Source organism: Eptatretus burgeri, chromosome 14, assembly GCF_056783735.1.
Source record: "Eptatretus burgeri isolate ZD-2024b chromosome 14, Ebu_testis_v1, whole genome shotgun sequence".
Lineage (NCBI taxonomy): Eukaryota > Metazoa > Chordata > Myxini > Myxiniformes > Myxinidae > Eptatretus > Eptatretus burgeri.
In genome coordinates, this window is record NC_140974.1 from 60,993,077 (window position 1) to 61,001,086 (window position 8,010).

The 8,010-nt window shown below is 42.4% G+C and overlaps 1 long non-coding RNA gene across 2 annotated transcripts in view; it reads left to right on the forward strand.

Moving 5' to 3' along the window:
* The window catches only part of LOC147013362 (uncharacterized), a 56,740-nt gene extending 50,024 nt beyond the window's left edge, over positions 1-6,716 (forward strand). Inside the window, exons 3-6 of one of the 2 annotated variants that reach the window (XR_015051296.1) lie at positions 876-928; positions 1,627-1,832; positions 3,630-3,705; positions 5,490-6,716. This is a non-coding gene — a long non-coding RNA (uncharacterized LOC147013362). Of the gene's footprint in view, positions 1-875; positions 1,833-3,629; positions 3,706-5,489 lie in introns of both variants that reach the window. The other variant, XR_015051295.1, reaches the window with a different exon arrangement.
* The last annotated feature ends 1,294 nt before the right edge of the window (positions 6,717-8,010 follow it).

Below are 8,010 nucleotides of genomic sequence, written 5' to 3' on the forward strand. Positions count from 1 at the left end.
GAGGATGTCACTGTAAATCCTACAATGACTTCAAAAGATCTGGAAGGTTTTATGTCCGAAATTGGGGTCAGTATTCATCAATCAACAATATCCTGTTCCTTTCACAAAGCCGGCCTCCACGGACAGGTGGCAAGAAGGAAGCCAAAACTGAAAAGGCACATCTAAAAGCTCATATGGAGTTTGCGAAAAAGCATCTTAATGATTCTGCAGGTATGTGGAGAGAGCAAAATTGAAAGTGAACTTTTTTGTTTTGTGGTCAGACAGGACAAAAATCGAACTTTTTGGTCTAAATTCAAAGCGTCATATCTGGCACAAGTCTAACACCGCACATCACCCAGTCAACACCACCCATACTGTCAAGCATGGTGGTGGTAGCATCATCTTATGGGGCTGCTTTTTATCAGCAGGGACTAGCAAACTTGTCAGGATTAAAGTGACAAAGTACAGGAGAATCCTTGAAGAAAACCTGCTTGAGTCAGCCATGTATCTGAAACTGGGTAGAAGATTCACATTTCAGCAGGACAATGATCCGAAGCACAAAGCTACACCCACACTGGAGTGGCTGAAAAAGAAGAAAATAAATGTTCTTGAGTGGTTCAGTCAAAGTCCTGATTTGAACCCCCAATTGAACATTGATGGCGAGACTTGAAGATTACAGTCCATCGATGATCTCCATCAAACTCGGCAGAACCAGAGCAATTTACACGTGAAGAATGGGCAAAGATTTCACCATCTCATTGTACAAAGCTGGTAGAGACCTACCTAGAAACACTCATAGCAGTCATTGTTCAAAAAGGTGCTTCCACTAAGTACTGACATCAGGGGCTGAATACTTTTACAACCAGTGAATTTTGATTTGTACGTGTTTTTTGCAGGTATTCCTGGCATATAACCTCCTTCAACTTGGCCTCTCACTCAATCACCGCAGGTTGGTCGGTGGTCTTTCTGTCTTCTACCGACTCCTCTCCAGCCTTGCCCCCCTGCTGTCTCTGCGATTTGTCCCCGCCACATTTCCACAGGGCGCTCAAGGTCCGCCAACAACCCCCTTCTGGTAAAACTACCAAAATCACGAATCACTGCTCATCTTCACTCTTTCATTCCTCTTTTTTCCCGCCTTTGGAATAAACTTCCTCACTCTATTCTTTCCCATTCTTCCCTCCAGGCTTTCAAAACAGCTGTTCACCACCACCTCTTACCTTCCCCCATCCAAATCCTCGATCTTTTCTACCCCCGATAATCCACCCAAGCCCACTTCCTTCATTTCTCCTGCTTTCCTTCCTGAAAGTCCCTGAAATGTCCATCTTCTCTTCGCCATGTTCCCCGTCCCATCCCCATCCCTCTCCCTTCCACAGTTCACCTAATGTGTCTGTTCCCCACTGTTTTGTCCCTTCCACTCCCGCCCCTCTTGTCTCATGCCTCCTTGCTGTGAGTTGTGTGTTAGCTCTCATACGAGCCTCGACCAAGGTATACAAAAAAAAAAAAAAAACTACAAGTGTTTAGTTTGATCTCTTCAGTTATGAATAAAAAAAATTAAATCGGAAAAATTGTTTCTACATCATTTATAATTCATCTAAATGTGGCATTGTTGGTAGGGGGGTGAAAAGTTTTGCTCTTCCCTGTTTCCAGGTGAAGTGCAAGCGATGCTTCTCTTGGAGCAAATCTTCAATGTTTGTGTCCTTTTCATCAAAGCAAACTTGATGTTTATGGGCTGTTTGGCCCAGGGGTTCCAAGGCTGCAGTACGAGCTGTCTCTTCAAAGCTGATCCAGTCAGACTCAACATCACTAGGAGATGTGTTGGTTGCGAAGAGATGGGCTTCTGCAGATTGAACAAGGTGTTTAGTTACTGAAGTTTTAAGTTTTATAAAATTTAGCCTTTTTGTTGCCTTTTTGCCCTGTGTCTTCTTCTAACTTGTTTTATACGGAAGTTGAACTTTAATAGAATGAGACGGTGGTCTGTCCAGCATTTTGCCCACTTTCCCCTACCAGTCCCCATGTAAATTTGTCATTCTTCGGTACTTGAGGGATGGCATTATCTCGATCCTCATCTAATTTGGCTGATTTTATCAGGGTTGGTCATAGTTGGAGAATAAGTACTAATGATCGATGAATAACACTTCCCAGCAGGAGGAAATCTCAAAGTCATGAGGTGGTCATTTACACCTTGAGGTAGACTTTCCACCTGGTTGACGATGCTTGACTTGACAGTCAAGCCAACACCAGACACTGGTTCTTTGACACTGTGACCACTCCAGAACATGTAGCCAGCTCCAATTATCTCAGCTGACTGACTCCTGCAAGACTCATTTCCCTCAGATCTGCGACGTGGATGTTGTAACGTATGAGCTCTGTGCCAACCGGTGCAGTACTTTGATGTTGTCTCATATAAGTATTATTGTCCCTTGGGTTCATGTTCGTACATTCCATGTCTCGATGTTCAGTGGTTTCAAGGTTTTCTTGGTCTTCTTGAAATTTTGACTGCAAAGTGAGATCTCCATCATCCACCGTAAAATGACCTAAGTTTGGATGAAGCAAGCAGTGCAACACTAAAAGGGATGCTCAGTCACTTAGGAAGCTACAGGACACCACCGCTGCTTCATTTCAGTGTAGAGTGACCACATGTCCTGAGCCACCTGTGTGCAGGTCCGCAACTCACCACTCCTAGTGTATCCACACTTGCCACTCACTTATCAACACAGGACTTTTGGTGGTAGTTGCCTGAGATGTAAAGGCACCTCCTGCATGTAGGTTTGATTAAAGTGAAGGAGGGTTGTGCTGAGCCTGCCCCAATCTCTTGTCCTACTTCATCTTGGTCCAAATGGCAAAACAATGTCTCGACGACTGGAGATGAAAGAGGATGCAGCCTCAGTGATAAAATTACAGGATGTTTCCTCCCAAACAATTTCATTGTTTAAAGCCTCAGCGACAACTGAGTGCCATTTATTGATCATGAGTGGGAGAGGAAGGCATGCCAAATGTTTTGGGAAACGGCCATCACAATGTAATTATTCTGCCCACTCTGTTGTTGCCATAACCTACAATAATACCTCACCGGGTGAATGTGGCACTTTCTTGGTGGAATTAGGATGTTGCAAATTGCATTTTAGGTGTTGGGTGATCTGGGGTGAAGATAAGCCTCAACAGCGGCACTGAATTTCTCATGAGGGAAGCGACCAATGCAATTTGGGGTGAATTTATATTTTACAGGACATTGCAGGCATTCCTTGGACTTGAAACGAAATAATGTTGAGGAAGAGGTAATGATGCATATTTTCCCAACATGTCATCCGCAAACATTTGTGAAAACTGGTGGATTGTGGTGTCCACACGTTGAATGATGTGGTTCAAGTATATTATACCCTGCGGGGGGGGGGGGGGGGAATAGAACACATCTCTTGTTTTTAACGCAAAGTCTATGTCTGTTTAAAGGTTGTATGTGAATACCTTGTGAAATATTGTTTCTTTCAGATTTTCTCGTATCCATATATTTCGCACATCTTTGTTGATAAACCACTTGTCCACTTTCATGAGACCTGTTTTTAGCTTGTGGCAATATCAAATGCAGTTTATGTTATTGTATTTGCATTTCCCAGAGAAGGATGCAAATGGGGCTAATGATGTTATACCCACAGCATTATAAAGGTGTATCACCATGGCAATCGGTCCATGCAAACGGAGGGTTCGAGAAGACCAGATGCAGTTGGGGAGGTAAATATTTCACAATGAAGATGCCACCAACAAGACGGCTGTTGATAAAGGCAAGGCTCAGGTCCAATGTTTCGACGGTTGAGTGCTCTTAGTGTTTAACTACCAAGCCCTGGATGACTCGCTAAGCGGTTGAAACGTTGCACCAGAGCCTTGTCCTTTTTTTTCCTTTCTCTTTTTATTTTTGGTACACATAGTCATGGCTTGTGAAAGACCTAAAACACAGAATGGATCATTACGCAACAAAACAAAAGGAACAACAGAAAGAGAAGGATGAAATGCTGACATCAGGATCAAGGGACAAAATAGACAACAAAGGATGCAGGTGAGGATGAGGGTTAAGGGAGAACACAGGGGCTGGATGGAACACAGGGGCTGATGGTTCCAAAGCAAACTCTCAGGAAGGAAAAAATCTCGTGGCCTTGGTTTTCACGGTGTCAAGCTGAGCAAACTGTGGGGCAGGGGAGCCAGCCCAGAGGTGAGAGCAGAATTCCATCGAGCTGCACATTAAGTCGTTATCGGTGGATAGGAGCCCAGCTGTACCAAGGAAAGATTTTGTACGATGGAAGATGCCCAGTCGGGAACTGGCTTTTCAGGCCAAATTTCAAATGTGGTTTGCCCAAGAAAGATCATGGCTGATAGTGAGACCCAAGAGTTTGAGTGACTGAACTTCTTTGAGAGGATTGTTAAGACATAAGATGGGAGGGGTCCTTAGAGATGGGAAGAGAGAGAGAGAGAGAGAGAGAGAGAGAGAGAGAGAGAGAGAGAGAGAGAGAGAGAGAGAGAGAGAGAGAGAGAGAGAGAGAGAGAGAGAGAGAGAGAGAGAGAGAGAGAGAGAGAGATAGATGGATTTATTACTATTTAGAGGATGGTACAACACACAGACAAACTAGAGGTGGGAGCGGATGGAATTCGTAACCAGAGGTACTCCTGTCATTTGGGAGGTGTAAGAGCAGTGCAGGGAGAGGGGAAAATGCAGTTCTTGATGTACAGTGTGATTCCGCTGCTAGGACAGGAAGGGGTCGATCAAACTGGAGGAGACAATAACCAGGGAGAGATCCTATTAAGGAGTTAGGGACATCCTGTGGGAGGAAGTATTCTGTTAAACAGATGATGTGTTTCGGCAGTGGCCTGGAATGAGATATACCAGGTCGGAGTGGATGTCTCGGATGTTTGACGTCCACGCGGTTCGGGACAGAGGAAGAGTAGCTGCTGGTAGGGAGCGAGGATGTGGAAAGGAGCAAGGAGTGCATGAATGCATGTGAAGGGGAATTGATTGTCGTGTGCACACAACCTTTGTAAAATGGACTTCTTGGGATTCCCAAACTGGAGATACTGGGACAGACTTCATGGGTGGGGTGGTAATGATGTTTACCATTGAAGGCATGGAGGAAAATGGAGCTGTATCTTTGAGAGGATATCAAGATGTTTGATGAACAATAAGAATAATGAATTGGTTGTTCCTGATGTTGTAATAAGAAGAGTAAGGTATTTAAAAATACATTTTTTGATGTAATATTTTTGCATATTATTCAGAGTTTTTAAAGGAAGAATCGTTTTATTCAGTTTGGAGATGTTGAAAAAAAAGAAGGGATAGGAAATGAAGGAGTAGCTGTGTCCGGCAGATTAAATTCGGTTTTTCCTGATGTTTTATTGAAAAAAAATTTGGAGTGAAGATTTTTTTGTATTTTTTTGTTGTTGGAGTGAAGATGTTTTTGTATTATTATTTTTTTTTTGGGAGTGAAGATTTTTTTTTGTATTTCTAATTGTTTTTTTTTTTTTTGGAGTGATGAGGGGAAGAGGATTAAACTGAGGAATCAGAGGAAACAATGCCGGGGAGAAAAAGGAGCAAAAATGAAGCACATCTGATTAAAAACGGAGACAGAAGCAACACATTGACTTGCCCAGCCCTAAACGGGTAGGCTAGACTCTACCAAGGACACAAATTCAACAATACAACACAGGAAATTGGACGAATACACGATCAGCAACACAGGAATGAAAATAAAACAGTAAAACACAACATGTCTGGTCCAGGGAACTGAGCTTTGTTGAGCTGGTGGGAGCAACCCATGAACCAGCAACACCCGTCGAGCGACCTAGAACCGAAAGTTCCACTTGGAGCAACCTGGAACTTTCTCGGCTGCTGTGGCTGATACTAGTCCACGGTGCCTTCTTATTTGAAGAGAAGTGCTAAAGCAAAGATCAAAAAGCATTCAAAAGAAGAATGATATTGTGTCCAAAGGTGTCACATTTAAAAGAGCCGTCGTGTTGTTAAACTGTTGCAAAACATGGCCACCGGTGATGGCAAAATGGAGGGAATGTCACTGGAGAAATAATTGCAGAAGGAAATGTATCGCAATGGACTGAAATGCGACAGTTATGGTTGTAAAATATGATCGCTGGAAGCTATTGGCTCAAAAGACACAAACTGCTCTCATTCCCACCTGTACCACGGCAAGACACTTGCAATAAATATCGCTATTTGGCACAGCTGAACATTGTATAAAACACCCATTTTGGAGCAGAGGGTTGAATATCAAAATATTTGGATGATTGATTGCCGCAGGAAGAAATTTGAATCGTCGAATGTCGTTTTTGCACAGAAGTTTGCCAAAACATCGCAAGCATCATCGCAGATCAAGTTCAGTCTTCTCTTGTACCCTAATGTAGCAGTTATCTCAAGATCACAATGTACTCATCTCTGATGCCCAAAGTGTGTCCCAACAATTTGAAGATTTTGACAGACTTTGAGTATATACAGCATTCCATATCTACCATGATCCGATTCGATCCAAAATTGTATCCCAAATTATATTCTGCTGGGCTGTTTTTGGCAAGTTCTGTTGGCAAGAGTTCTTCGCATGCTCGTATCATTCGTACATCATCATGATGTTTGGCATTCAAGGAGACAGATGATATTGGATCTGAAGTATCCTTAACTTATGTCAAACATCGGAGGCACTAACCACACACATTTGTTGTTTCGATGTAAACATCTCACATGAACAAAAAGTAAAGACAGTTTATTTGTTGTTGTTTGTGTAGGCAAGTCCCAGCAATCAAAGTTGGCCTTCAGGAAGAAATGCATTTGCATTTGTTGGCCTTTAATTGTTTATTCTATTTTTTTTTTTGAACATCCTCACCTGTCTTTACTTGTTCCGTCAATTTATTTTTTTTTCTCATTCTATCAAGGCTCTTGGTGGAGTTTACATGTGGGACAAGGAAATTGGAAGTGGGACACTTCAATATACTTTTACATGAATTGCAAGGACTGCATTGGTTGACAATGGACAAATCGACACAATAGATGGGATTGTAACCTGGGTGCCAACAGGATGAGCTGCGTGCTCGATGAGATCAGAATACCAAACAGCCAATACAAGCGTTTCAAATTCTTACTTTTCTTTTTCCCTTCGCTACTTTCCATTGTTGCGAGTCATATTTTGCATTCACGGTGTCTATCGGCTTGGTTGGTTTTTGTACAGACCCCATTGACCGTATTGACCCTGCTTTTACCAATCCTCTTACTTGCAGATTGCTTTGCCCTTCCCCCTCCCTTTTTTCCCCCCAGGAAAAGAGGACCCTTCCTCTTTTCCTGTTCGTTTATTCCCTTGCTTGTGTCCAACTGTTTCCCCACTCTTCGGTCATGCCCTCTGTCTCCTCACACTTCCATGAGCCTCGATCTTGCAAAGAAAGAAATATTTATATCTCAATTTGTTTTTTTTGGGGAATAAAACCTTAAGGTTTGATTCAGTGCTTGAACATCAATGGTGGATAAAAGGACAATCGAGAAAATTAAATGATGTATCAGGTTAGCTCGTCCACTTTCATGTTTAGTTTCTACTCTGGCAATAGAACCCTTAATCAGGAAGATAAATAAGCCATTGATAGTTGTTGCTGTCAGGACGAGCAGACACTCCTGTCTCAACACTGGCATGCGTATACGACATTATCTTCAGAAAAACAAATGAAAGTTTCAGGTGGTCTGCCGTGAACAACTGTGTAAAATCTTCTTGTTTATCAGATCGAAATGTCATTTTGACATAGTTCATCATACCCTTGATTGGAAACTTTTGATTTGCTGAAAGTGTCACAAACTTTTGGATGTAAAAACACTTGCCCTCATTGCACTAATATATCTTGGAGATCCTAGTTTCTTTGAAAAAGATTATAACCCGAAGCGTATTACAATTTGACTGCTGTTTGCAGATTGCATGACACAAAAACTTTCTCGCAAAGAGAAGCTATTATTGTGAAAGGTCAGATATTTCTCATGTTGGGGCTTTTGGGTTTTTTTTTTGTTTT